Source organism: Canis lupus, chromosome 14, assembly GCF_011100685.1.
Source record: "Canis lupus familiaris isolate Mischka breed German Shepherd chromosome 14, alternate assembly UU_Cfam_GSD_1.0, whole genome shotgun sequence".
Classification (NCBI taxonomy): Eukaryota; Metazoa; Chordata; class Mammalia; order Carnivora; family Canidae; genus Canis; species Canis lupus.
In genome coordinates this window covers 43128922-43154548 of record NC_049235.1, presented here as the reverse complement: position 1 = coordinate 43154548, position 25627 = coordinate 43128922, and the positions used below count along the sequence as shown (strand labels likewise).

At 36.3% G+C, this 25627-nt stretch overlaps 1 protein-coding gene across 1 annotated transcript in view; it reads right to left on the bottom strand.

Moving 5' to 3' along the window:
- ZNRF2 (zinc and ring finger 2) overlaps window positions 1–25627 on the bottom strand; it is a 95067-nt gene that overhangs the window by 65885 nt on the left and 3555 nt on the right. The window lies entirely within an intron of this gene.

The window sequence follows — 25627 nt, the reverse complement described above, 5'->3', positions numbered from 1 at the left end:
GTGACTTTCTAAGTTTACTATTTGAATCTTAGTGCTCTAAACTTAACCTCATCCTTTTACTCAATTAAATTATATTTCATAAGCTGAGTTTTAAAAAATTAAACATGAGGCTTGGTGGTAAATGCAAATTTCTTTTGAAGCAACAGCCTGACGGATAGATATTGCTCTGATAAATCTGAAAAATCATATTTCTATCTTTTAAAAATACTTGAAAGGCTCAAACATCTTGAAATTTGAAATGAGAAATAAAGCAAAAGAGTCTGATAGAAAATTTAGCAGTTAAGAGTTCAATGGATGACAACAGTATCATTTAATAGACTTGGACTCGATCTATAATTCTGCCCAAAGATAACAGTAATTATACCTTTAATGTGTACAGAACAGACATCTCACATATATCTAACTGGCAAAAAAAATTTGGAAAGATTCCAAATAGTGCAGGGAAAATAGAAGTGCATATGTGAGAAAAATTTTTTCTCACCCCAACCGCACCCACACACACCCACACACACACACACACACAAACCCCAAAAACAAAAAACAGCAGTAAGAAGGGAAAAAAGAATGCAAGCTCCAAGAAAAACATCACTATGAAACACACACACAATGGATGCCATTTGACACAGCATGCAAGGACAGGAGTACCTCAAAACTAAAGTTTTGTCAGTCTACACACAAACAAGGCAACAATGAAAACCTGGGAAACCACAGAGACCATCTGGAGTCTACAAAGTTTTCACCAAGACAGGTGAGGGCAAAAAATTCCTCACTAGGTCAAAAACTTTGTAAATCTTATTTAAATACTTACCATTAAACTACTGGTTCCAGAAGGAATAGAGGTAGCAGAGTAGAAAAAAGAGGGAAAACCCAATCAATACTAAGAATAAAAAGTGGCAACACAATATCAACTCTAGGTAGCTAGAATAAAATAGCAAATAAATACAAAATAAGAGGTTAGGCAGCTAACTTGCTAGTAGTATTGAGAGATGAATTACCAATGCCCCCTTCTGCCTCTTGCTCCTGTTTGGCTTATTACTTGGACACAGGGCTACTTCACAGCCAGCTATTCTAAAAAGCAGACTTGGGAAGGGAAAGAAGGCAAAGTCTAATTTTTATCATGCCCAACAAGTCAGTACGCAACTTAAATTGCAAAGGGATTACAGAATCCTATTCTGTCTTAAATTCTATTTCTATAGCAATTGGGCTATCCAGTATTTTTGGAAAATCACCTACTATTTATCCAAAATATATTTATAGAACTGAAGACTATAAAGGTTTAGCATTTCAGTGAACAAAATACATGGTGTAATTATTTGCTGGTATGGCGATCAAATCATTATGCTGAACAAATGAAAGGCGACAATACTTAACCACCTTACTCATATGCATCTAATGCCATAAGAGATTGGATTTTCCTCTTCATGACTTTGTTTCAAAAGCTTTTATTATTTTAAGTATTTCATGTAATCTTTTCCTTACTAGCTTTCATATCTACCTTTTAGGGCAACTTGTAGATAAAATTTATCACCTTGATAAGGATGTTAGCTCACATTTGCAGAGCACTTTACCATGAGCCAACCAATTTGCTAAATGCTGCAAATCTCATCTAATCTTCAAAACCATTACATGAGGTAGGTGTGTTACTATTACCACTTTAATACTGAGGGAAAAAATAGAGGCTGAGAGATTCTAAATTTTTTGGCCAAAGTCACAAAGGTTCAACTACAGTTTCAAGAATTTAAACTACTATACTAAAAAACAAAACAAAACAAAAAAACAAAAACAAAAACAAAAAAAAACTACTATACTATATAGATGGTAATAAGCAATTTAGAATATGTTCACAACATTTCAGTCTTCTTTTCTTATCCTAAGTGCTGAGAATATGTAGGACAGATAAATGTAAAGTGACTCACAAGTCTCATGGAAAATTTCCCAATTCACTGATTTTCTAAAACCATAAAGACATCAAATATACAAGTAGGAAATAATTAAAACAACACTGCAATCTTACCAAAAAATCAAATTCCAGTCATAAGTAGAAATACTAGAAGTAATGTTTTTTAGTGTTAACTGATCAACCTCCTCTATAACACTATGTAAGAATTAAATCACACACACGTCCATGTTACAAAGAACAAAAGAAGTCTATTCCTTCTTGCTACAAGAAACTCAATAAATGAAACTAATGGCTTTCAAAGACAGATTCAATTCTCTATGGTTGTTATAAAGAAAGATTTTCCAGGGATACCTTTAAGTAACATTGTTTTAAAAGACTCGGAGAACAAATTTGTGTAAATACCGTCTACACTATCTAGTAAAAGCTAAATAAAAGGCATAGCCTTCCTTTAAGCTTAAGATCTTTTTTTAACACTTGCATAGAACTAGCATAAACAGTTCCTCATTTCCCTAAGAACAATTAACGATTTATACAGGAGAGTGGAAGGCCCAAAACTTCAGAAAGTAAGTACAAAGATGAAAGACGATCAGAGTCTCCAATGGCAAAATGATATTTATACTCAATGACATTCTGGCCGATGTCTAACAACTACTCTCCGGGAAAGACAAAAACCCTGACTTTCAGTATTTACTGATTTCCATGGTATAAACTAGGACTGATGTCAGGTTTCCAATACGTACGTGATCACTGAACACAGAATGAGGAAGAAAAGAGCAAGAGCATACTGTTACATAGTCTTTCGACGAACATCCAGATAAAATAGATGTCAATAATCTCAAGAACACAAATAATAGTAAAATGCAATAAGATAACTAGGAAGTGATCGGGTTTTGAGAATTTACTGCCTATGTTTTAGGTAAAATTTATATATAAATTTACATAATTTCATTTTAACAATGGTTGCCAAAATCCTAGATTTAACCATCAGCTCCAGGAATCACTCGTTCCAGTGTACCACTGACATACAGTTCCCTTCTTAGTTCGTCCAGTCTTTTATTTCACGTTTTCCTATTACACATTTTTTGGTAGATTAGCAAGGAAGAAAGTTGTAATATTTTAATCATTTAAGCTCTCTATTATTTCTTCTGGGTCTATGTAAATGTCTCCCAAGTCTACCTATTTTTGCAGTTCAGTTAAGCAGGACCCACCTCTCCTCCCCTAAACATGAGAGGCTGGTAACATTCATATTTTTCCCCAGTCTTCACCACAGAAAAATGAAAGCAATGGCCAGATGCATTTGCTTCCAACATACTTCCCTAAATCTACTCCTTCGACATGACAAGACTTGCCTGCATATAAGCTGTTTTTAAGTTTCCTAAAAGACCAGCACAATTTACATTTCTACCAGTATCACTTACAACCCATGTCACCTGCGATGGTATGTTACTACTTTCACTTCTGCCAACCTGACTGGCAGAAAGGGCTATCGTATTACTACTTCAGTTTGCATTTCCCTAGAAAGCAGTCCATCAGAATCTACTGAATTTAATAAAAGAGAATGCTGTTCCAGGAATATGCTAGAAGAATATTTAGATCAACCCTCCTAAAAGAAACATTCCAAATTCAGGATTTAAAAAGATCTTAAAAACATTAATGAGCTGGCAAAGAAAGCTACAAAGTCTTAGGCCAGAAAATAAGAGGAAAAAAGCTGGAAATCCAAAGCAGTAAACAGTGGTAGGTTTTTGCCTTGAACTCAGATGCCCTCAATGGGCTATGATTTCACTGTATCAGAAGTGACTCTCCTCATGCCACCCACGGGCAACTTCAAGTAAAACCCGCTGAAGCTTGACACTGGGTGGTTAAAGGGTGGAAAAATCACCACTGAAAATCTGGAACCACAGATAGAGCTCTTGCTGCTTTTGCTGCCCAATTTCTAATTCCAAAGTGGTCTAAAACCCCTCAACTGGCATTCCCACAATCCACCCTGTGTCAGAATCCCCTGCAGGGCCTACTTATTTATTTAGTATGCTGCTGGCTCCACCCCCTTCCAAGGTCACAGTAAGCAGGTGGGCCCAATAATCTGCATAACCAGTTCCCAGGCACTGCTGACACTATTGGCCTGGGGCCACACTTAGCCAGGACCACAGATGTAGGGTGATCCTCTTGTCCCCAGGCTCCCAGAAGGAAGCAAACATTTTATGATAAGGGTGGCAATGCTGAAGGTAGGATTCCCAAACAGTGCTGGGACAAATGGGTATCCATAACGGGTACCCAAAAATTGGACCCTTACCTTATATATAAAAATCAATTCCTGGTGGACTGAAGTCCTAATATAAAAGGCAAAACTATTACACTTTTAAAAACCTGAGAGGAGAGAAGAGTTTAGAAAATAGGAGAAGAATGATAAATGTGACATTAAATAGATGACTTCTGTTTACCAAAGTCTTTCTTAGAAACATGTCTGGAATTTGCTTTAAAATATTTCAGGAAAAAAAAAAAAGAGGGAGAGAGATAGATGATAAAGTATGGCAACAATCTTGATAAACGTTACATCAGAGTAATGATGGTTTATTATATTACCTTTCTCAACCTTTGTGTACATTTTTCCTTTTACTGTCAAAAGCATTAAGCTGGGAGAAGAAATTTAGAACTGGTGAAAAGATAGAAAACAGAATATAAGAAGAGCTCCTACATATCACTAAGAAGACAAATGACAACAGAAAAATAAGCAAAAGGCACAGGCACTTGATTAGAAGAAACATTTATGAAGAATACATCAGCAACATGGGAAAGAAAATTATGATCTCACTGAAATATCACTTCTTACCCACCAAAATGGCAAAACTTAGGAAGTCTGGTAGAAGGCGCAAAAGCCACAAAGTAACTGAATCACAAACTCACTGCCAGCAGATCCTAAAATCAGTTTCACCGCTTCAGGAAACAGTATGGTATCCTCCACCAACGCGAAGATAGGAAACAGTATGGTATTCTCCACCAACGCAAAGATTCCTCTGTCACCTGAGAACAGGGGTCTTGAAACAGAGGGCACCCAAACACCTTCCAAGGCAGCCGTATCACACACTCAACTTCAGAACTTTGTTGTTCCTTATACTTACTTGGAAGGGGTATAGGTTCTCCTTCCCTGCCTCCCATTTCAGATGCCCTTCTACCACTTTATAATAAAGAACACCGTACCTCTCTCTCTCCAATTCTTACTATGGTGTACTATATACCATGACCTGAAAACCTCCTGGGACCAAAGGAAGCATGTGACAATTACTTTAATCAAAGCAATCAGTCTGTTTCATTAAAACACTTCCAATAAAGTATTTTTATGCTAAATATGACATTTTTATAACCTCAGTGTTATTTTCAATCAATTGTTGGAAACTGCAAAAAATATTTAATATCTAGAACTTGATGGCAAAGTAAAATTTTAATGAAATTAAAGTATATTTAAAATGAAGCCATACTACATGATATACATACATATATACATGCATACAGGAATTAAAGAGTATGACAAAGTGATCACTGAAGACTTTTAAACACAGAAGTGTGCTCCACTGGGATAAAATTCTATGGGGGAAATTGAACAGAAAGAGGATTTTAAGACGGAAAAGGAACAATGTAAAATTTCCAACATTTTTAAACTAAACTAGCCTGTTTGTGGATGTTTTAAAAGATACCAGCAAATTTCAAAACACTGGAGTTATTTTATGTTTATATTCTACTACATACATTTAAAAGAGTAATAATATACCCAGTTTACAGCAGCATTATCTACAATAGCCAAACTATGGAACATTATATACAGATATATACAATGAAATATTACTCAGCCATCAAAAAGAATGAAATTTTGCCATCTGCAATGATGTGAGTGGAGCTAGAGTATTATGCTACGAAAAACAAGTCAGAGAAAGACAAGTCCTGAATGATTTCACTCATGTAGAATTTGAGACAAAATAAATGAGCAAAGGGGAAAAAGAAAAACATAAACCAAGAAACAGATTTTTTACTATAGCAAACAAGCTAATGGGTTACCAGAAGGGAGGTGGGTGGAGGGATGACTTAAATAGGTGATAGGGATTAAGGAGTGCACTTGTGATGAGCACAGGGTAAGGTACAACATAGAAATTTAATACTTTTATATATTGTATACCTAAAACTAATATAACACTGCATGTTAACTAGCTGGAATTAAAATAAAAACTTCCTACTTGTCAGAATGGCTAAACTCAAATACACAAGAAACAAGTGTTGGTAAGGATGTAGAGAAAAAGGAAACTTCTTGCACTATTGGTGAGAATGCGAACTGGGTGCAGCCACTGTGGAAAATGGTATGGAGGTTCTTCAAAAAATTAAAAACAGGGATCCCTGGGTGGCAAAGCGGTTTGGCGCCTGCCTTTGGCCCAGGGCGCGATCCTGGAGACCCCAGATCGAATCCCACGTCGGGCTCCTGGTGCATGGAGCCTGCTTCTCCCTCTGCCTATGTCTCTGCCTCTCTCTCTCTCTCTATCATAAATAAATAAAAATTTTTAAAAAATTAAAAACAGAACTACCCTACAATCCAGTAATCACACTACTGGGTATTTGCTGAAAGAATATGAAAGCACTAATTTGAAAAGATATATGTACCCCTATGTTTACTGCAGTATTATTTACAGTAGCCAAATTACAGAAGCAGCCCAGGTACCCATCAATAGATGAATGGATAGATGAATGGATAAAGAAGACATGGTGTGTATGTATATATATATATATATATATATACACATACACACACACACACAATGAAATATTAGTCATAAAAAAGAATGAGATCTTGCCATTTATAGTAACATGGATGGATCCCAGAGCATATAATGCTAAGATAACCCACTCAGAGAGACAAATACCATATGATTTCACTTATGCATGAAATTTAAGACACAAAAAGGGGGGCATCCAGGTGGCACAGTCGGTTAAGTGGCTGACTATTGGTCACAATCTCACGGCAGTTGTGGGATTGAGTCCGAGTCAGGTTCCATGCTCAGCACAGTCTGCTTTAGATTCTTTCTCCCTCCTCCCTACCCCTCCTTGCTCATGCCTGCACACTCTCTCAAAAGAAATCTTAAAACAAAAGAACAAGGATAAAAAGAGACTAACCTTTTAAAAAAGAGACTCTTTAGAGAACAAACTGATAGTTACACTGGTAGGGGGATGTGGTGGAAAATACAACAAGTGAAGGGATGGATTAAGAGTACACTTACTATGATGTGCACTGAGTACAGAATTGTTGAATCACTCTATAGTACACCTGAAACTAATACAACATTGTAAGTTAATTACATGGGAATTAAAATTAAAAAATAAATTTAAAATAGGGATAGAAATATTTTAAAACATCAATATTTTTAATATTCCTGAAAATACATACTTGCAACTATTTAAACGTTATGATAAAAACATTAAATGTCAATTTAAAAATGTTCAAGGGAAAAAAATGTGCAAGGAGGTAGACAGCCTAACAAAATTATTTTGGGGATAAAAAAGCAAAAATGTTTGAAGCTCAATGCCCCAGAGTACTTGTGTATATGTGCACGAGTCATGAATAAAAATGTTCATGGCAGCATTGTTTATAATACAAAACTGGAAACACCAATTCCATCATAATAAAAATGGATAAACTGTAGTATTCATTCAATAGAATGTGATATAAAAACAAAGAGGGATAAGCTATGGCTACAGACAATAACATAAGTGAAGTATACAAATAATACTGTCATATATTTAGAATGACTCCATTAATATAATGTTGAAAACCAAGCCTACTGTTTGAGCATGTTAACTCTCTAGGGATCTATAAAAGTAGGGAAAATATTAAGTAAAAAGAATACAATAGAAGGGCACAGAGGGAGATTTTAAGAAACCATGGATGTTCTATTTCAGTATGGATGGTGGTACAGGAAAATTAGTCTTCAAGATGTATATGTGTTCTATATACTCTTCTATATGTAAAATATATTTCATAACAAAAGCAATTTGAATTACCCTTTGAGGGACGCCTGGGTGGCTCAGCGGTTTAGTGCCGCCTTCAGCCCAAGGCGTGATCCTGTAGTCCCTGGATCAAGTCCCGCATTGGGCTCCCTGGATGGAACCTGCTTCTCCCTCTGCCTGTGTCTCTGCCTCTCTCTCTCTCTCTCAATCTAAGAATAAATAAAATCTTTAAAAAAAAAAAAAGAAAGGAATTACCCTTTGACCCAGCAATCCCCACCTGTTAATTTATCCATTTATCCTAGCAATAATGGTATCAGTACACAAAGAATAGACAAACAAGGATTTTTACTTATGTTTTTAGTAGCAAAAATTGACCATCATCAATAAAAACAGCAGAATAATTTGTCCAATATCCCTACCATGGCCTATCAAGCTGTTCTTAAAAAGAATGTGTACACAACTTGAGGAATTTTCACAGTATTTCAAGTGAGAAAAGGTGCAGGCGACCACTCTTAATATAATCCCATTTTTATAAAACAATGACCACAAAATCCCTTTATATGTGTATATATTATGTCCATGCATAGCACAAAGGTTCAGAAGACAAATACTGGGTTCATTTATTCCGCAGGTAAAGGTATGGGGGATAAGAAGGGGGAAAAATCCTCTCAAAATTAGGCGTGCACATATATACATGTTTAAAGACATGCACTAAGTGTACCAAAGTGCTAGTGATTTATTTATCACAGGGAGTGGACTGTCAGGTAGTTTTTTTGTTGTTGTTGTTACACTTTTATGTGTTATTTCAAGATTTAATAATAGTATACATTATTTTATAGTCAGGAAACACCAAGGTAGATATTATCATTTTGGGCCAAGTATTTCTGGGCTCTGGAATAAACAATATTCCAATCAGTAACATCTATACAGAAAGAGCCGTGGGTGGTCAGTTTACAAAGTAGAGAATAAGCCACACACAGCACCAGGAAAGCTTTTCTTAAGGTGCATGCTACTACCAGTGCTTTTCATGTAGCAACGTGCATACAAATTGCCTGGACATTTTTTAAATGCAGAATCTGTTTCCATAAATCTGGGGTGGGGTGTGAAATTATTTCTAAGAAACTCCCAAGTGAAGTAAATACCATTAGTTCAGAGACTGAACTTCAATTAGCAAGGCATTAAGCACTTGGAATGCACCAAGCCCTGTACTAGGCACTTTTGCAAATATTGTATCATTTAATCTTTATTACAACCTTTTGAAGCAGGTTTAATCATTTCCATCCATAGATGACTAAGTGGAAGTTCACAGGGCAGCAGAAAAATACTAATGACAGAGGGAAATAAAGCCCCTTGGTTAATTTAGTTAATGAAAGCCCCTCTGGAGGCTCTTTCTATGCTAAACACAATTATTTTCAGCTTTTAAGATACCTTCTTTCAGCAGGAAAACACCAATATCATAATCAGTTAAATTTGTATCTCAAGGTAAAATGGAATTGCAAATCACCTAACAAAAATGAGCACAAGGTATGGTTCCTGGACCAGGAGCGTCAGCAACTCTGGAAACTCGTTTAAAAAGTGCAAATAGGGACACCTGGGTGGCTCAGTGGTTGAGCATCTGCCTTTGGTCAGGGCATGATCCTGGGGTCCTGGGATCCAGTCCCACATCGGGCTCCCTGCAAGGAGCCTGCTTCTCCCTCTGCCTATGTCTCTGCCTCTCTCTGTGTCTCTCATGAATAAATAAAATCATAAAAAAAAATAAAGTACAAACTGTCATGCACCATCCCCAAATTAATTGAATCAAAAACTCTGGAGGTAGGAGTGATTCTCATGTCCACTAAAGTATGAGAGCCATACACCATACAGGATTACTGGAAAAATAAAGTCAGGTTACTATGAAATTAATTTGGGAAATGAGGAATCAAAATGAGTTATTTAGATTTCTTTACTAGAGAACTTTAATACCTTACAAATATGCCCTGTCTACAGAACTCTTCCTTCCAGGAGAATCTAATGGGAACAGTGATAGGATTAAACTATCAATGATGCTGTCCAAAGTAGGTTTTGTTCCTTGGGGCCAGAGGGTTAAGGGCAGATACCTAGAGTCAGACAGATCTGAGTATTAATCTGAGCTCTGGAATTGAGTGATGGTAGCTCGGGAATTGTAACAGAGTAGCCATGATGATGACATCACTATCAGTTCTTTTCTGTTTATAGAAGCTACTTGTGTATTACTGTAGATACATGGCAAAATATGAGAAAATAGCAGTATTCCTACTTGCCAGAGAGAATCATCTTTTAGTATATGGATAAAGACCTCCTACTCTTTCTTTCTTCTTCGTTACACATATATGCACTCGTTTGGTAACAAAATTACCAAAACAAGCCCCATACCACTCATTTGTTTCCAAGCTAGCTCTCAACTAGACTATGCATTTTTGGGGAACAAAAGTGTTTTTCACCTTTGCATTTCCAATACCAGAAAGCCTACCTAGCTTACTGCAGCATGCATTACATATTTAATGACTGAGTAAGTAAAACAACAAGGAAAAATCAGAGAGAATATATATGATGGTTAAGAACAAGTTTCCTCCATGCTCAATTTTAAAGTCAGCTAAAACACAAAAGAATATCTAGGCTTTGTCGTGCTGCCTTTGCTTTAAAGCTATCACATTTTCATATGTAGTATAAGGAATATTCTTCTCTAGATTCTGCTATATATAACATCACTTTTAAAAATACATTCAGTTTGTGCAAAGCAAAAGCAAAAATGTCAATGGGATGGTTAACAATTTGGTACCCAACAGATTTCAACTTTTTGTGGAGTAAGCTTGTCAAATTTCCCAAATTCTTCTATAGCTCCTGCCTCTGAGAGGAAAATTGCTTTTAGAACACCAAGGAAATGATGCTGAGAGCATAAGTTCACCACCATCCCTGAAAAAAGTAAAACCACCTCCTTCTCTGAATAAGCAACAGCAGGTACCTTTCTACAAGTACCATTATGACTCCCTTGAGTGCACTAGCCTACAGAAGGACACTCTCTCTAGGCTGCTGATCTAATCATTTGTTCGTATACAGTAAATTTAATTACCTTTTTGGAATCTGTAATAATGGAATTTGTACTAGTATATTCAAACTGAAACTATGGACACGGTTTTATATTTAAAAGCCTTATTATTCAATAGTTTATTTGGAAACTGAAGTCCAAAAAATGAAAGATGAAAGTCATAAAGCTAGTTTTATTTACTTCTAAGTAGAACTTGTTCTGTTATCTGTGACCCTTCAAAAATATTTAATATATCAGAAGTGAATGCAGCTAACCGTGTCCCAGACTGCTTTTAGGAATTCTGGTCAAGTCTGTTTACTAGCTTTTTAAAAGCACTCTTTCCCAAGGTAGTGCATACACATGCATACATATGTACACACATACACACACACGAATATTATTCAGCCATAAGAATGAGATCTTGCCCTTTGCAACATGGATAGACCTGGGTGTAATACTAAGTGAAATAAGACAGAAAAAGATAAATGCTGTATGATTTCATTTATATATGGAATCTAAAAGACAAAAGAATGAGTAAAAAAGCAAAACCTAGACTCTTAAATGCAGAGGATTAGTGGCTCCAAAGAGAAGGTAGACAGCAGGATGGGTGAAATAGGTAAAGGAGATTAGGAGGTACCAACTCCCAGTTCTAAGATAATAAGCTCATGGCAGGGCACCTGGCTGGCTCAGTTGGTAAAGCATTTACTCTTAATCTCGGGGTCATGAGTTTGAGTCCCATGTTGGGGGAAGAATTTACTCCAAAATGAAGTCATAGGGATGAGAAGTGCAACACAGGGACTATAGTCAACAATACTGTAAGGGTGTTGTATGGGGACAGTAACTATATTGATCGTGGTGAGCTCTGAATAATGTACAGTATTGCTGAATCATTATGCTGTACACGTGAAACTAACAGTGGATACATATTAATTACACTTAAATAAATGAGCCAATCTCATAGAAACAGAGAGAATGGTGGCTGCCAGGACTGAGCAGTAGAGGAAATGAGAAGATGTTGGTCAAAGGTGCAAGCTTCTAGTTATAAGAAGAAAAAGTTTTAGGGAATTTAATGTACAGTTAATAGTTCTGTATTATAGACTTGAAATTTGCTATGACTGAACATCCAAAATGTTCTCTACACCAAAATAAATGGTAATTATGTGAGGTGATGAAAGTGCTAACTTTATTTTGATAATCAATTTGCAACATAGACTGTATTAAATTATCACACTGTACACCAGAATTTATGTAATGTTATATATTTTTTAAATTTATAAATGAAAACACTCCTTCTCATAATTACTAGAGGACTCCGCAGCTGAGGTGTTGCCATCCTCGTCACCCCCAATCCATGCAGCTTCATACAGAAGGCTAGCACACACCAGCAGATCCTTCTCCTCACATGTCTCAGCTTTGGCGAATCTGGATTCCAGAGACCTGGTATAGCTTGTCTCACTATCACAACAGCCATAAGAATCCCCTTTTCTGATTCCTCTTGCATAAAGGCTGGAATTTCTTTCAGGCCCAGCTGTTATTCTGGAGTATGGGTAAGCCATACACAGAACTTAATATGATCCCTGACTCATTTACACTTCTTGGACTCGTATGAAAACAAAAACATGTTATAGGCAAAAAGAAAATTATGCCTGGCCATTGTCTACTTAATTTTTTAAAAGATTTAGACTAAACCAAAAACAATCAAGTTCCGACTCTTGAATCTTTGTTCACCCGCTTATCTACATTCCGCAGACAAGTAAAATTTCCCTCATACTTGGAAATATTTTCCTAAAAATAAGGTTCTTGGAACTTTGTCCTCCTCCTGACAATTGACAATCTGCAAATAAATCAACCACTATATCCCACTTTGCTATAGTGAATACCATCTAAAACATTTAATAACATCTAAAAACTTTCCAATCAGATAACTTAAAGAATAGACAAAGTAAGAATAAATTCAACCCTTAATTTTCAAATTAGGTTTATCTTGTATCTGAGATATTTACATAATCACAGCTTCTGCTACGTGCCCATTATTAGACACTCTTATTCTCAGTTTGAGTGTGCACCTTATAGTGTTGTACAGTAATTGGGGAGGGAGTGGCATGAAGGGACAAAGAGGAGAAATGTGAGCAGAAAGAAAAAATTTCATTAATTTTTCTAATGCCTCCCATTTCTAACTTACTTAACAATTACCCCAAACATGGAAGAGTACATGTTGTATGACTCCATATATACGATGTTCAAGAACAGGCAAAACTAATCAAGATTAGAACAGAAACAGGTAATATTATTCAGCCTTTTGGAAGCTGGGTGGGAATGACTCCAAAGGAGCGTAAGAGCGTAAGAGAACTCTTGGGTTGAAGAAAATGTTTTCTATTTTGATAGTGTATTACACAGTATATTATTGTCAAATGCATTTGTCAAAACTCTTCAAACTGTACATTTAAGATCTGTGCATTCCAATGTATGCAAATCAATCCTAAGTTTTTAAAAGAAAAAAGTAGTTGCACTCCCATTCGACAAAGCTGTCCGTTCTCAATGATGATAAAATTAGAGAAGGCTCAGGGAAAAAAAATCAAAACGGTTTAAAAAAAAGATTAGAAAACAATGTGACAATTACTCTGCTTGATGAAAACAGGATCCGTATCTATGACATTCACTCCTTATCAACAACTAGCAAATGGTAGAAGCTTACTACTTTGCTTTTACACATTAAATCTCAAGTATAAGAGAACTATACAAAAACATCAGAGAACTATACCAAAAGTAATTTTTTTTTTAAAAAAAAGCTTTTATTTATTTATTTATTTGTGATAGAGAAGAGAAAGAGAGGCAGAGACACAGGAGGAGGGATAAGCAGGCTCCATGCCGGGAGCCTGACGGGAGACTCGATCCCAGGACTCCAGGATCGCACCCTGGGCCAAAGGCAGGTGCCAAACTGCTGAGCCACCCAGGGATCCCACCAAAAAGTAATTTAACTGGACTTGAAAAAAAAATGTGTAGACCAATGGTTGTTAATTTAAGGTGAAAGACCTCGTTGAAAATCTGATGAAAACCATGAATTATTCCTCTAAAAAAATTAACATTAACCACAAAATTCTGTATAATTTCAAAAGCTTTGTGGACCACCTGAAGTTTATCCTACAAATTCAGCAACCAATAGACTATAAGAACCTCTTACTATAACTAGACTTTAGTATTTAATATGAATAAAAATGACAACTCTGCTTTGAATTATTCAAGAGACTATCATAATCACTACAATAGGTTTTTTTGTAATCTACCATTTCACTTATTTTTATTGCTTCATAGATTTGGGAAATATTAACTATCTTTTAGAAAAAGATTTTCTTTTTTTTTTTAAAGTAAACTCTACTTCCAATGTGGGACTCAAACTGATGGCTGTGACCTGAAGAGTTGCCACTCTACCAATTGAGCCAGCCAAGCACTCTGAAAAAGAACTTCCTCTAATTTTCTTTTAGATTCAATAGCCAATACATAAAGTTTACTCTAAATATTTTCTTACAGCTTGGTATCATTTTTTCCTCTCCCAGTGATAACTCATTATAAAACCAAAACTACCTCATTTTCCTTAAAGGATACTCAAGAGTTATCATGGCGTGATAGGCAAAATAATGGCCCTCTAAACATGTCTATAGCCTAATCCCTGGAACCATGTTAGGTTACATGGCAAAGTGGAATTAGGGCTGCTAGTCACTGATCTTAAAATAGAGAGATAATCCTAGATTATCTGGGTAGGCCCAACTCAATCACAAGGGTCTTTAAAATGTGGAAGTGAGGCAAAAGAGTCAAAACCAGAAAGATGTCAGTGTGAGAAAACCTGGCCCCTGTAACTCCCTCTGAAGGAGGACGAAGGGGTCATATAAACTAAGAAATACAGGTGGTCTCTGAATGCTGGGAAAAAAACAAGAAAACAGGTACTCCCTTAGAACCTCCAGAAGCAGCCTATCAACACCTTGATTTCAGCCCAGTGACACCCATTTTGTACTGCTGACCTCCGTATCTATACTACATTTGCCCTGTTTTAAGTCACTAAACTGGTGGTACTTTGTTACAAAATCTGCAAGAAACTAATACAATAGTGAAATAAAAAAAATTAAAAAAAAAAAGCACTCCTGTGATTCAGAGTCATTATGATTTAAACAGCTTAAAAGCCAAATTTCTTAACATCTCAGAGGCTTAGTTTTCTCATTTATAATATGAAAATTACGTTCTCTGTCTTACAAAATGTTACTTGAAAATAGAGTATGTAAATATGCTTTTATAAACTGTAAAGTATCTATGGGTGTGAACTAGTAATATTATCACACAAGGTAACATTCATGCAGGATATTAAGATATATTCAGTACATATACCACTAAGTTCTATAAACAAGGCTTCATTGATATTTATTGAAACTGTATTTCTGAAAAAAATAAATAAAAATAATAAAAAAAGAAACGATGTATTCCTGAAAGTTTTAGGCCAAAAAAAATTAGTATTTGAATTTTTAAGAAATCACTTCAATGATAAAAAAAATTTAAGCTCTATGCCCTGCCCCATCAATGGAAAAATTTTAAATATAAGAACTAAGTCTTCTATTCCATACTTCTATATTCCATGAAGAACACATCACACAGCAATTTATAAAGACACTAAACATACAGTAAGTTATTATAATAGGGAATTTAATATTTATAGAATTATGTCACTTGGAGTTATGGTCAATTTTAAATCACCTTAATAAAACAGAAGAGGAATGATCTGGATAAATACAATTCACAGAATTTTTTAATTAGTTATTACCTTTGGACTTCTCTCACCATACTGCCACAACAAATATTCTCTTCCCATTCTTCATTACTCTGAAAGAGTTCAAATGTTCCCCAAAAATGGGACAGAGACAAATGGGGGCTTATATAATTTAAATCCCTATGAAACTAGATCCAATATGTGAGACAGCTAAAAATCATCCAAAAGAATCTTGCCATTAATAAAGGCCCTTTCAGGGTGCCTGGGTGGCTCAGATGGTTAGGCTTCTGCCTTTGGCTTAGGTAATGATCTCAGGGTCCTGGGATGGAGCCCTGCCCCAGGCTCCCTGCTCAGTGAGGAGTCTGCTTGTCCCTCTCCCTCTGCCTCTCATGCTCATGCTGCTCATACTGTCTCTCTCTCAAATGAATGAATAAATAAATAAATAAAGGCCCTTTCTTCTTCATCTATAGGAAGCAATAGACTTTTACATGGCATTTTAATAATTTAAATTCATAACCCTGTACCGTTACAATTGACACAATAAACCTAATTCATAAAAATGTAATCTTATAAATCAATAACCTGGGAGGAAATATTTAAAATATATAAACAACCAAAAACTAATCTGCAGAATATATAATGAACTACAAATCAATATTAAATAGATAACAAAACAAAAACAATGGACAAAGTCAACAAGTAGGCAATTCAAAAAAGAAATATATGTGGCTAATAAAAAACACATGGAAAAGTGCTTATTTTCAATAGCAATCAGGAAATGTAAATCCAAATTTTTCATCAACAGAAATGTTGGAAAATACTAACATCTAGTACTAGCAAAGTTATGGAAAATTTTAGTATTATCATATAATAGTGCAAAATAGATTTTGTAGTGCCTCTGAGGGATATCTATTAAAATTAGATATCTATTAAAAACTAAAGAGTGTATACCATTCAACCAGAAAATTCTACTTCTAGGTATCTGTTGTATAATGAAGAATTTGTCTGGTCTTTGTTCCTGGGTTCCTGGCACAGAGCTTCTAAAGCCCTTGGAATTTCCTGAGTGATAAGAATGTCTTCACTATTCATGAGCCCCCTGGGATCACATGTGACTTTATGCTGCTAAGACAATTCAGAATAGAGGCTAGTCACCAGAAAAACCAACCCTAAGAGAGTAAAGGCTTGAGGGGTGATGAGCCAGGCCAACCTCTAGAGAGGAGACGGAGTCAGAGACTGAGTCCAATCATGTGGCCAATTTTTAACCAACCACATCTACGTAACAAAACTAAAATAAAAAAGTCTGGAACATCTAGGCTTTGGGAAGCGTCCTAGTTTGTGTATCCATTATTGTGTCAGGAGGGTGACCAGCCTGATTCCATAAGGAGAAAGGCAGGAAAGCACTGTATTCAGGATCCTCTCAGATCTCACACTGTGTCTCTTCATTTGGCTGGTTCTACTTTATAACCTTTATAATAAAACTATAATCCTGAGTATACCATTTTCTTGAGTCCTGTGAGTTATTCTAGTCAATCATCAAACCGGAGAAGTCATGGGACCTCCCCTCCCACCTGTTCCTCCAAATTTTTAGTCATTTGATCAGAAGTACAGGTGGCCTGGGGACCCCAAAATGTAGCTGAATCTGAAGTGAGAGTAGTCTTCTCAGGACAATGCCCTTAAACCTGTGGAGTCTGACATAAATTCCAGATGCTTGGTGTCATAATAGTACCCATCGGAGAAAAATCTGTACATATGCATATGTTGATAAAGACGGTTTTTACAGCATTAGAAAAGTATAAACACCTAAATGTGTACCAACAGAAGAATGGTTAAACTACAGCACATGCTTATTATGGAATAGTTAAGAATGCAGCAGTTACAGAGAAGAGTTATACTTCTACGTCCTGCCACATAAAAATAAAAAACTTCTAAACTCAGTGGAGAAAAAAGGTTTTAGGAGAATACAGTGTGACCATGTTCATACAAATGAAACTGTCTTCCTCTGTAAGTATGTAAGTCAATTTATCAAAAAGTTAGGAAATACACATACAAAAGATAATAATAGTAACATCTGGGAATGAATGGGATCACCAGAGAAGACGTGAAAGTGACTTTCATCTGAATTGCTGAAATTTATAGAAATGGATTCATATTTCTAAGGCAATTAGAAAGAAAAAAGAGGACTTCAAGTTAAGGATAACTCCTGAACACGTTTAATAGCCCCTCTCAGCTCAAACATCTTACAAAAATAATTACAAAATTACAAAAATAATTACAATAATACTACAAAATTAATAATATTTTTTAAAGAAAATAAATCTATAAAAGGAGAGGGAAAAAAGGATATCATTAGACTATGGAAAGAAAATGAGTGGTAACTCTTTGCAGAATTAGGAAAGCAGACAAGCAACCTATTCACAGGACGCACAAGAAGTGGCAGGCACAAGAGGACTAAAGAGAGAAGATTCACTCCAAGTCTCTTATTCTCCCTGACTTCCAGCAACTAGGCAGTTGTTCCTCCTTAACGCTGGCATTAGACTGGAGGTTTGGTAATTGAAGAAAGAAAAGTTTCTGGACTTGGGGATAATAGGAATAAAGGCAGAGGTACCTACTGATAATGAATATGGAAATTATAATACCAATTGAGTGTTAACACTCCCAACTTTCTTCTCACTCTGCTCCTAGAAGTATAAAAAGTTCGTCCTCCAGGCAAAAAGAGAGAGAGAGAGAGAGACCACTCTGGAAAATATGACCAATCCAAAGAAAAAGGCAATAATTTAATTCTTAGGAATTTCTTAATTCCTCAGAAAAGGGGCCCAGACAGATAACCCTATATGCACAGACTGCTTCCAATGAATTTTGAATGCTTTAAATAATAAGTGAGCCAATGATTACCAAACATTTGAAGAAAGAACCTAATGAAAAACTGAGGCCAAACAAAGAGAAAAAGCAACTGGGAAGAAATCAAGTAATTGGGAGGGGAAAAAACAAAAACAAAAAACAACAACGAACCAACCCAAATGCATACACAAAAACATTAATATCCTAAGAAAAAGGTATTGTACCCACAAAACAAGAACAAAATGTATGAAAAAGTTCACAATAAAAAGAAGCTCTTGGAAATTTTAAAAGATTACAGAAATAAACAAAAGGGTCAGAAGATAAAAGTTGAAGGAAAAACTCCCATTAAAAGAAAAATAAATAAATAAAGCAAAAGATCACTCTAAGTGTCCAACACTAAAATAATGAGAAAAGAAAATGGCAGAAGAAATAATCACAGAAATAATTCCAAAGGGCAGCTTGGGTGGCTCAGCAGTTTAGCACCGCCTTCAGCCCAGGGTGTGATCCTGAGGACCAGGAATCAAGTCCCACATCAGGCTCCCTGCATGGAACCTGCTTCTCCCTCTGCCTGTGTCTCTGCTTCTCTCTCTCTCTCTCATGAATAAATAAATAAAATCTTAAAAAAATAATATTAATAATTCCAAAAAAACTACCCAAAATGAAAGAGTTAGCAGGTTGAGAAGGCCTATCAAGAGTGGATGAGTGGTAGGAAATATCAGAAAGGGAGACAGAACATAAAGACTCCTAACTCTGGGAAACAAACTAGGGGTGGTGGAAGGGGAGTAGGGCGGGGGGTGGGGGTGAATGGGTGACAGGCACTGAAGGGGGCACTTGACGGGATGAGCACTGGGTGTTATTATGTTGGCAAACTGAACACCAATAAAAATAAATTATTAAAAAAGAAAAAGAGTGGATGAGTGGATGAACATAGATCCATCCCGAGACTTATAATGCTGTTTTTCTATGTAATGCTACTTTATGTTGTATTTTTATCATTTGCAACTGAAAAAGTCTTAAGACTCTATGACCACAACGCAACACTTCTGGGTAACTAGAAATAACAAGAGGATAGCAAGAACCACAGCAGTAAATTTACCAAAGATGTTAAAGCCACACACTTAAATATAACTCCCAGGTTAAAAAAAAAAATCTTCATTAAGAAAATTATTCCTCAAGAGAGTTCATTTACTTAATGACAATGAAAATACTAAGTATCTAAAGCTATGGAAAGTGACTATATGTACCAAGGAGTAATCATAGCCTTAGTGCTTTTATGGTTAAAAAAGAACAAATGAAAAGTAAAATGAACTAAGAAGAGTGAGGCCCCTCTGGCTGGCTCAGGCCAGTAGAGCATGCAAACTCTTAACCTCAAGGCCATGAGTTCAAGCCCCCATGTTAGGTGGTTAAGTGTAGATATTACTTTAAAAAAAAAAAAAAAAAAAAGGCAGCAGCTAGAAGGGGCAAAATTAACTCCACAAAATGAGAAAGAAATTAACAGTACTAATGACATTTAAAAACCAATAATAAAAGTGGTAAGATTTATCATTCAAACCAAAAGCTGACTCTGAAAAGAATTACATGCAATAACTATGTATAGTATATGGTTTCTCTGTTCTGTTTTTCTCAGCTAACATATATAAAAATAGAATAAATTTATAAATTATCACAGACTAATCGCAATTCCAACAAAAACTGGGATATACAAGATGGTCAGAATTTATTAAATTCAAACGATGGAATATACTTATTCTTTTTTGATACACTAAACTTACTGCTAAAAGAAAAAGGAACACCAAATAGAATAATGACTGATAGATACTACTCAAAATGCACCTATGAACCTGCCCTTTTTTTTTTTTTTTTGAACCTGCCCTTTAGTATTAAAAACCTCACTAGAGTTTTCATGGGGAGGGAAAAAAAAATTAGATACTCCTGAAATTATACTCTGCTTGAAGAAGCTGCACTTTCCAAAGGACAGTTCAGCAACAAAGATCAAATGCCTTGAACAAATATGCGTATCTTTGGTTCTAACAATCCCACACCTCTGATAAATTTTTAAGAAGTAACTGGAGAGACCTAAACATTTGCACACCAGGATTTTGACGGCACTAGTACCCAATAGTGCCCAAATGTAAATAAACCATATAAACTCCACCTCCCCTTGCACTCCTCCAACAGCTCATCCAGTTGGCTCCATATTCCAAGAATAGGACATCCAGAGTCTGGCCACTCCTCACCACCTCCAGTGCCACCACCGTGGTCCAAGCCACTGTTATAGTTTGCCCTGATTTTTTAACTCCTTTGCCTGACTCTTGCCCTCTAGCGTCTGATCTCACCCTGTGGCCAGGGTAATCCTTTAAAAGCCCGAGTCCAGTTACGTCAGTCTTCTGCTCAGAAAACTCTCAAATGCTTCCCCCATCTCTTTCTAAAACAAGTCAAAAAGACAGGTCCGTGGTTCGAGGCATTTTATGATTCAGCCCCATCCCACTCCTCTCTGCTCCCATCTACAACCCTCTGTCAGCTACACTGGTTTCACAGCTGTTCGCACCTTACATCAGGTACACTCATTCCTCTGGGCCCTTCTAGTTACTGTTCCTTCTGCTTTTCCTTTAGAGATCCCTCATGGCTTGCATCCTCCCCTCTGCTTGAATGTCAACCCTGTCAGTGAGGTTATCTTCCAAACACTATTTAACATAGGGACAAGTCTCCACCCCACAATCTCTGCCCACCTTCCCACTCCATTTTTCCCAATCACATTCAACACTCTATGACACACGATATATTTTTACTTGTTTACTCTCTCGCTCAAGTAGAATATAAGGTCCATGAAAGCAGGGATATGTGTTTAATCTCTTCACTTCTGTATCCTTAGGGCAGTGCATGGCAAAGTGGGTCCTCATTAAATATTTACTGAGTGAATTTTGGAACACTGAGCCGTCTTTAAAAACCATGTCATATAAAAAAATCTCAAGGTCACAGAAGAAACTGATGAAGTGGAAAGAGCATGTCATCAAAAAATATCTAACCCATGGATCAAAGAAGAAATCACAAGAGAAATCAGACAATATTTTTAACTACATGCTAATAAAACCACTTCAAAATTTGTGGGATTCAGCTAAAGCAATTCTCAGAGGGAAATCCGTAGCTTTCAAATTTTACATTAGAACATCAGAAAAGTTTAAAATGAAAAGAATATACAGGATGAAAGTTCCAAATTTTTATCTAAAACATATATATGAAAAAGTAGACAGAGAAAGACAATTACTATATGATCTCACTCATATATGAAATTTAAAAAACAAAACAGAGGACCATAAAAGAGAGGAAAAAATAAGATGAAATCAGAGAGGGACATAAACCATAAAAGATTATTCTTTATTTTTTTAATTGTATTTGTTTATTCAAGAAAGACACAGAGAGAGAGGCAGAGACACAGGCAAAGAGAGAAGCAGGCTCCACGCAGGGAGCCCGATGTGGGACTCGGACTCGATCCCTAGACTCCAGAATCACACCCTGGGCCAAAGGCAGGAGCTTAACTGCTAAGCCATCCAGGCATCCCAAAAGATTCTTAATCACAGGAAACAAACAAGGGTCACTGGAGGGGAGAGGGTGGGGGGGATGGGGTAACTGGGTGATGAACGTGAAGGAGGGCACGTGCTGTATGTAATAAGCACTCAGTGTTATATAAGACTGAAGACCTCTACCTCTGAAACCAATATGTTAACTAACTGAATTTAAATAAAATTTTAATAATAAACTTAAAGAAAAAGTAGACATCAACATTTGATTCTGGTTATTTCTGGCTATAAGATTACTAGTGATTTGCTATTTCTTGTGTGTGTTTTCCAGTGTTTTCTGTATTTTAGTCTTCTCTAGTGAACATGTATTATTTTTATGATAAAAAACATTTCTATCAACTTCTTTTCCTTGGGTTCAATTCTGATCACTGTCCTCCTACTCTGCTTTTCTCTTAAAATTCTCGCTCGCCAGGATTCCATGCTTGCTCCTCCTCAATTTATATTCATCCCTTAGTAATCTCATCCATTTTTTGGCTTCACTTAAAATCTGCTAATTGGCTATTTCTCAAGTTGTTGTAACATACTAAATTACTGATGTGTATTTCCAATTGCTTAAAGGATGCTTCCAGATGGAAATCCCATAGCCACTCCAAATTTAACAGGCCTGAAAGAACTCTTCATTTCCTAAATTTTTTTCTTTCTTTTTGTATTTTTAATACTGGTTAATGACATCACTATGCATCCAGGTTTCTCAATCCTATTCAGTTTTACCTTAGAAATCTCACTCAAATCCAACTTTTCCTCTCCTCCACAATGCCATAATCTCAATTTAGGTGTCTCCCACCAACGATAGTCTAAAAGAGTCCTAGCTTATCTTCCTGCTACCTCTCTCTTAACAGGCAATTTAATCATGATCAGCGGAGCTCTCACAGTGTCACAGGCCGAGCACTGCAGTAATTTCTCAGGAAGGTTGCCATCCATACAAACTACGACTGGAGTGGTGCCTACTTTTAAAACTTAAGTAAAACAAAAACAAAAACAAAAACAAAAACAAAAACAAAACAACAAAAAAAAAAACTTAAGTAAAACAAAGGTATAGCACTATAAAAGCCTTCGATAAATGGCCCAAACCAACTTTTCTAGTTTCATGTTCTCATCAGTCCTCCTTACACCCTACAATCCAGACACATTTAACTTTTCAATATGCCTTATCAAAATCCAAGGCTTCTGTGGATTCTTCCTGAGTCTGCAGTGTGCCCCCCCCACCCCCACCCCCGCATACAACTGCTAAATCCTTACAGCTCAAATGTTATCTGCCTCTGTGAAGTGTTCCCTACCGGGGACAAGGAAACCTTACAAAGCTTTCTGCTAATAGCCCTACTATATAGCACTTGTTACAATGCATAATAACCTCAAATTCAACTGAGACCTGAGCAAGCACAGGAGAAGCTTGGTTTGCACCCCTGAAAACTACAATGCCAGCCCTTTAAAAAATAAATAAATTCATGTTTACTAAAGCAACATTTACCACATGCATTATTACAACTTTCCCAGAGTAAATAAAAAACGAGTTTAAAAATACAGTTAGAATAGTTGCATGTTTAACCAGTCAACCTAAGTCTATAATCAATGTGGTAGACTTTAGGATGGCCACACATGATCCCTGCCTTCTGAAATTAACACCTGTCATTCTCTTCCCTCCAGTCTAGCAGGACCTGTGACTTGCTCCCAACCAGTGGCAGCAGCAAAGCAATGGGCTTTATGTGAGTACATGTACATATTTATGTAAGAGTGTAACACCAGCTCACCCTGCTAGACCATCTCCTTTGCTGGCTTTAAAGCAGCAAGTCATGAGCTTAGTAATCATGAGGAAATGAATTCTGCCAACAACTTGGGGGGGTAGGGGAGGCCTTAAAAGCAGACCCTTCCCCAGGTGAGTCGCGAAATAGCAACCCAGTCCTGGCATACCTTTATTGCAATCTTACAGAAGACCTAAGTTAAACTGAACCCAGACTCCTCACCCACAGAAACTGAAATAATAAATATGTGTTGTTTTGGACAGCAAAATTTATAACAATTTCTAATAAGCAGCATAGAAAACTTATATAATCAGAACCTAAGATATTTCTGAACCCTTTGCTGTTTACACAAAAGACATGTTTTCCCCAATTTCTAAGCACTTAAACAAGGACAGAACTTAATTCATTAATTAATACCAAATGCATGCACAGTTAAAACATTTAAGAAGTACTTTGCTAAAAAAAAAAAAAAAAAGAAGAAGAAGAAGAAGTACTTTGCTACATAAAACTGTTCCTATACTTCTTTCTTTTAACCCATTTGCTAATATACCCAGGATATGCAGTAAGTATAACATTAAGGCAATTCTCCTTATAAACACAGAATAAAAAGTAAATATTTTAAAAGCTGGTATCTAATTAACAGTATTGGTAACTGGTTACCGGGCAAAGCAATCAAATTGGAAGGGGTTGGGGGCTTGCTGGAGGCACTATCTTTTTTAGTATGATGACTGGCTTTGCAATTAGCAAAGCATCATAAGTACTTAGGTCAGGCACCTTTCAATATCAGATGATGCCCAGTGCAACACAAACCATTCCTTTCTCCAGCCCACTTTCTACCCTACAGACAAGAGAATTTTCAGGGAAAATAAAAGATCAAAAAATAAAGCTGGAGGTGAGGGGGCGGGTGGTGGTGGAGAAAAGACCATTTCAAAATATTCCCAAAGCAGAAACTTCCAGGACAGAGTCCACACTTTACCCTAACAAAGCATACAACATTAGATATCTCCTATAGTGTTTTAAGATATGTGGGATTACAGGTGAGAAACATTAGCCACCAGAGTTCTTGTTCTTTCCGGCAGGGACAGGGGTAGTGTTTAGAAGTGTAACTTTTCTTAGGAAGCAGCAGATTTCTCTTCTGCCACACTGCATAAAGGTTTTCAATTGAATAAAAGAAAATTCAGAAACAGGAAGTAGATTAATCACAATATCCCAAATTCAAACATTTTGGCACTATGTACTGGTAAAAAAGTAATGACCGAGAATAATTCAGGAACAACGGAGAAAATGCACTACTTTCAAAACCTGCATCTTTCTTGAAAATTCAGAGAAATAAACCTATCTAGAAATACAGATTTAACTTAAAACATTCCATTTTAAGAGATAAGCCACACTCCTTCAACATAAGGAAGCATGTTTCTTAAGTAACAGGAGGCGCCTGAATTAGCCTCCTGAAACACTCAAGGACACACCAGACCCAAACCAACTCAAGCCAATTAGGAGAAGGCCAAGAGCAATCGAGTACCACCAGTTACCTATCTAGATCAATTCATTCTACATTTTCACTTGTTATAACCATGGACTGGTTAAAAGAGAAGCCCACACGATTTCTGTAGATGCAATCTCCATTCACTGGTATATTTTCATAGTCCAATTTACCTTCCCCATCCTTGCTGGATCATTAAAGAATCCATCCATAATAACTGATTTTATGAACATTAGCAACTTGATAGTGGACAAAATGTAGACATAAAATAAAGGCCCCTAAATCCTAAAATACCACCAAAGCTTTTAAAT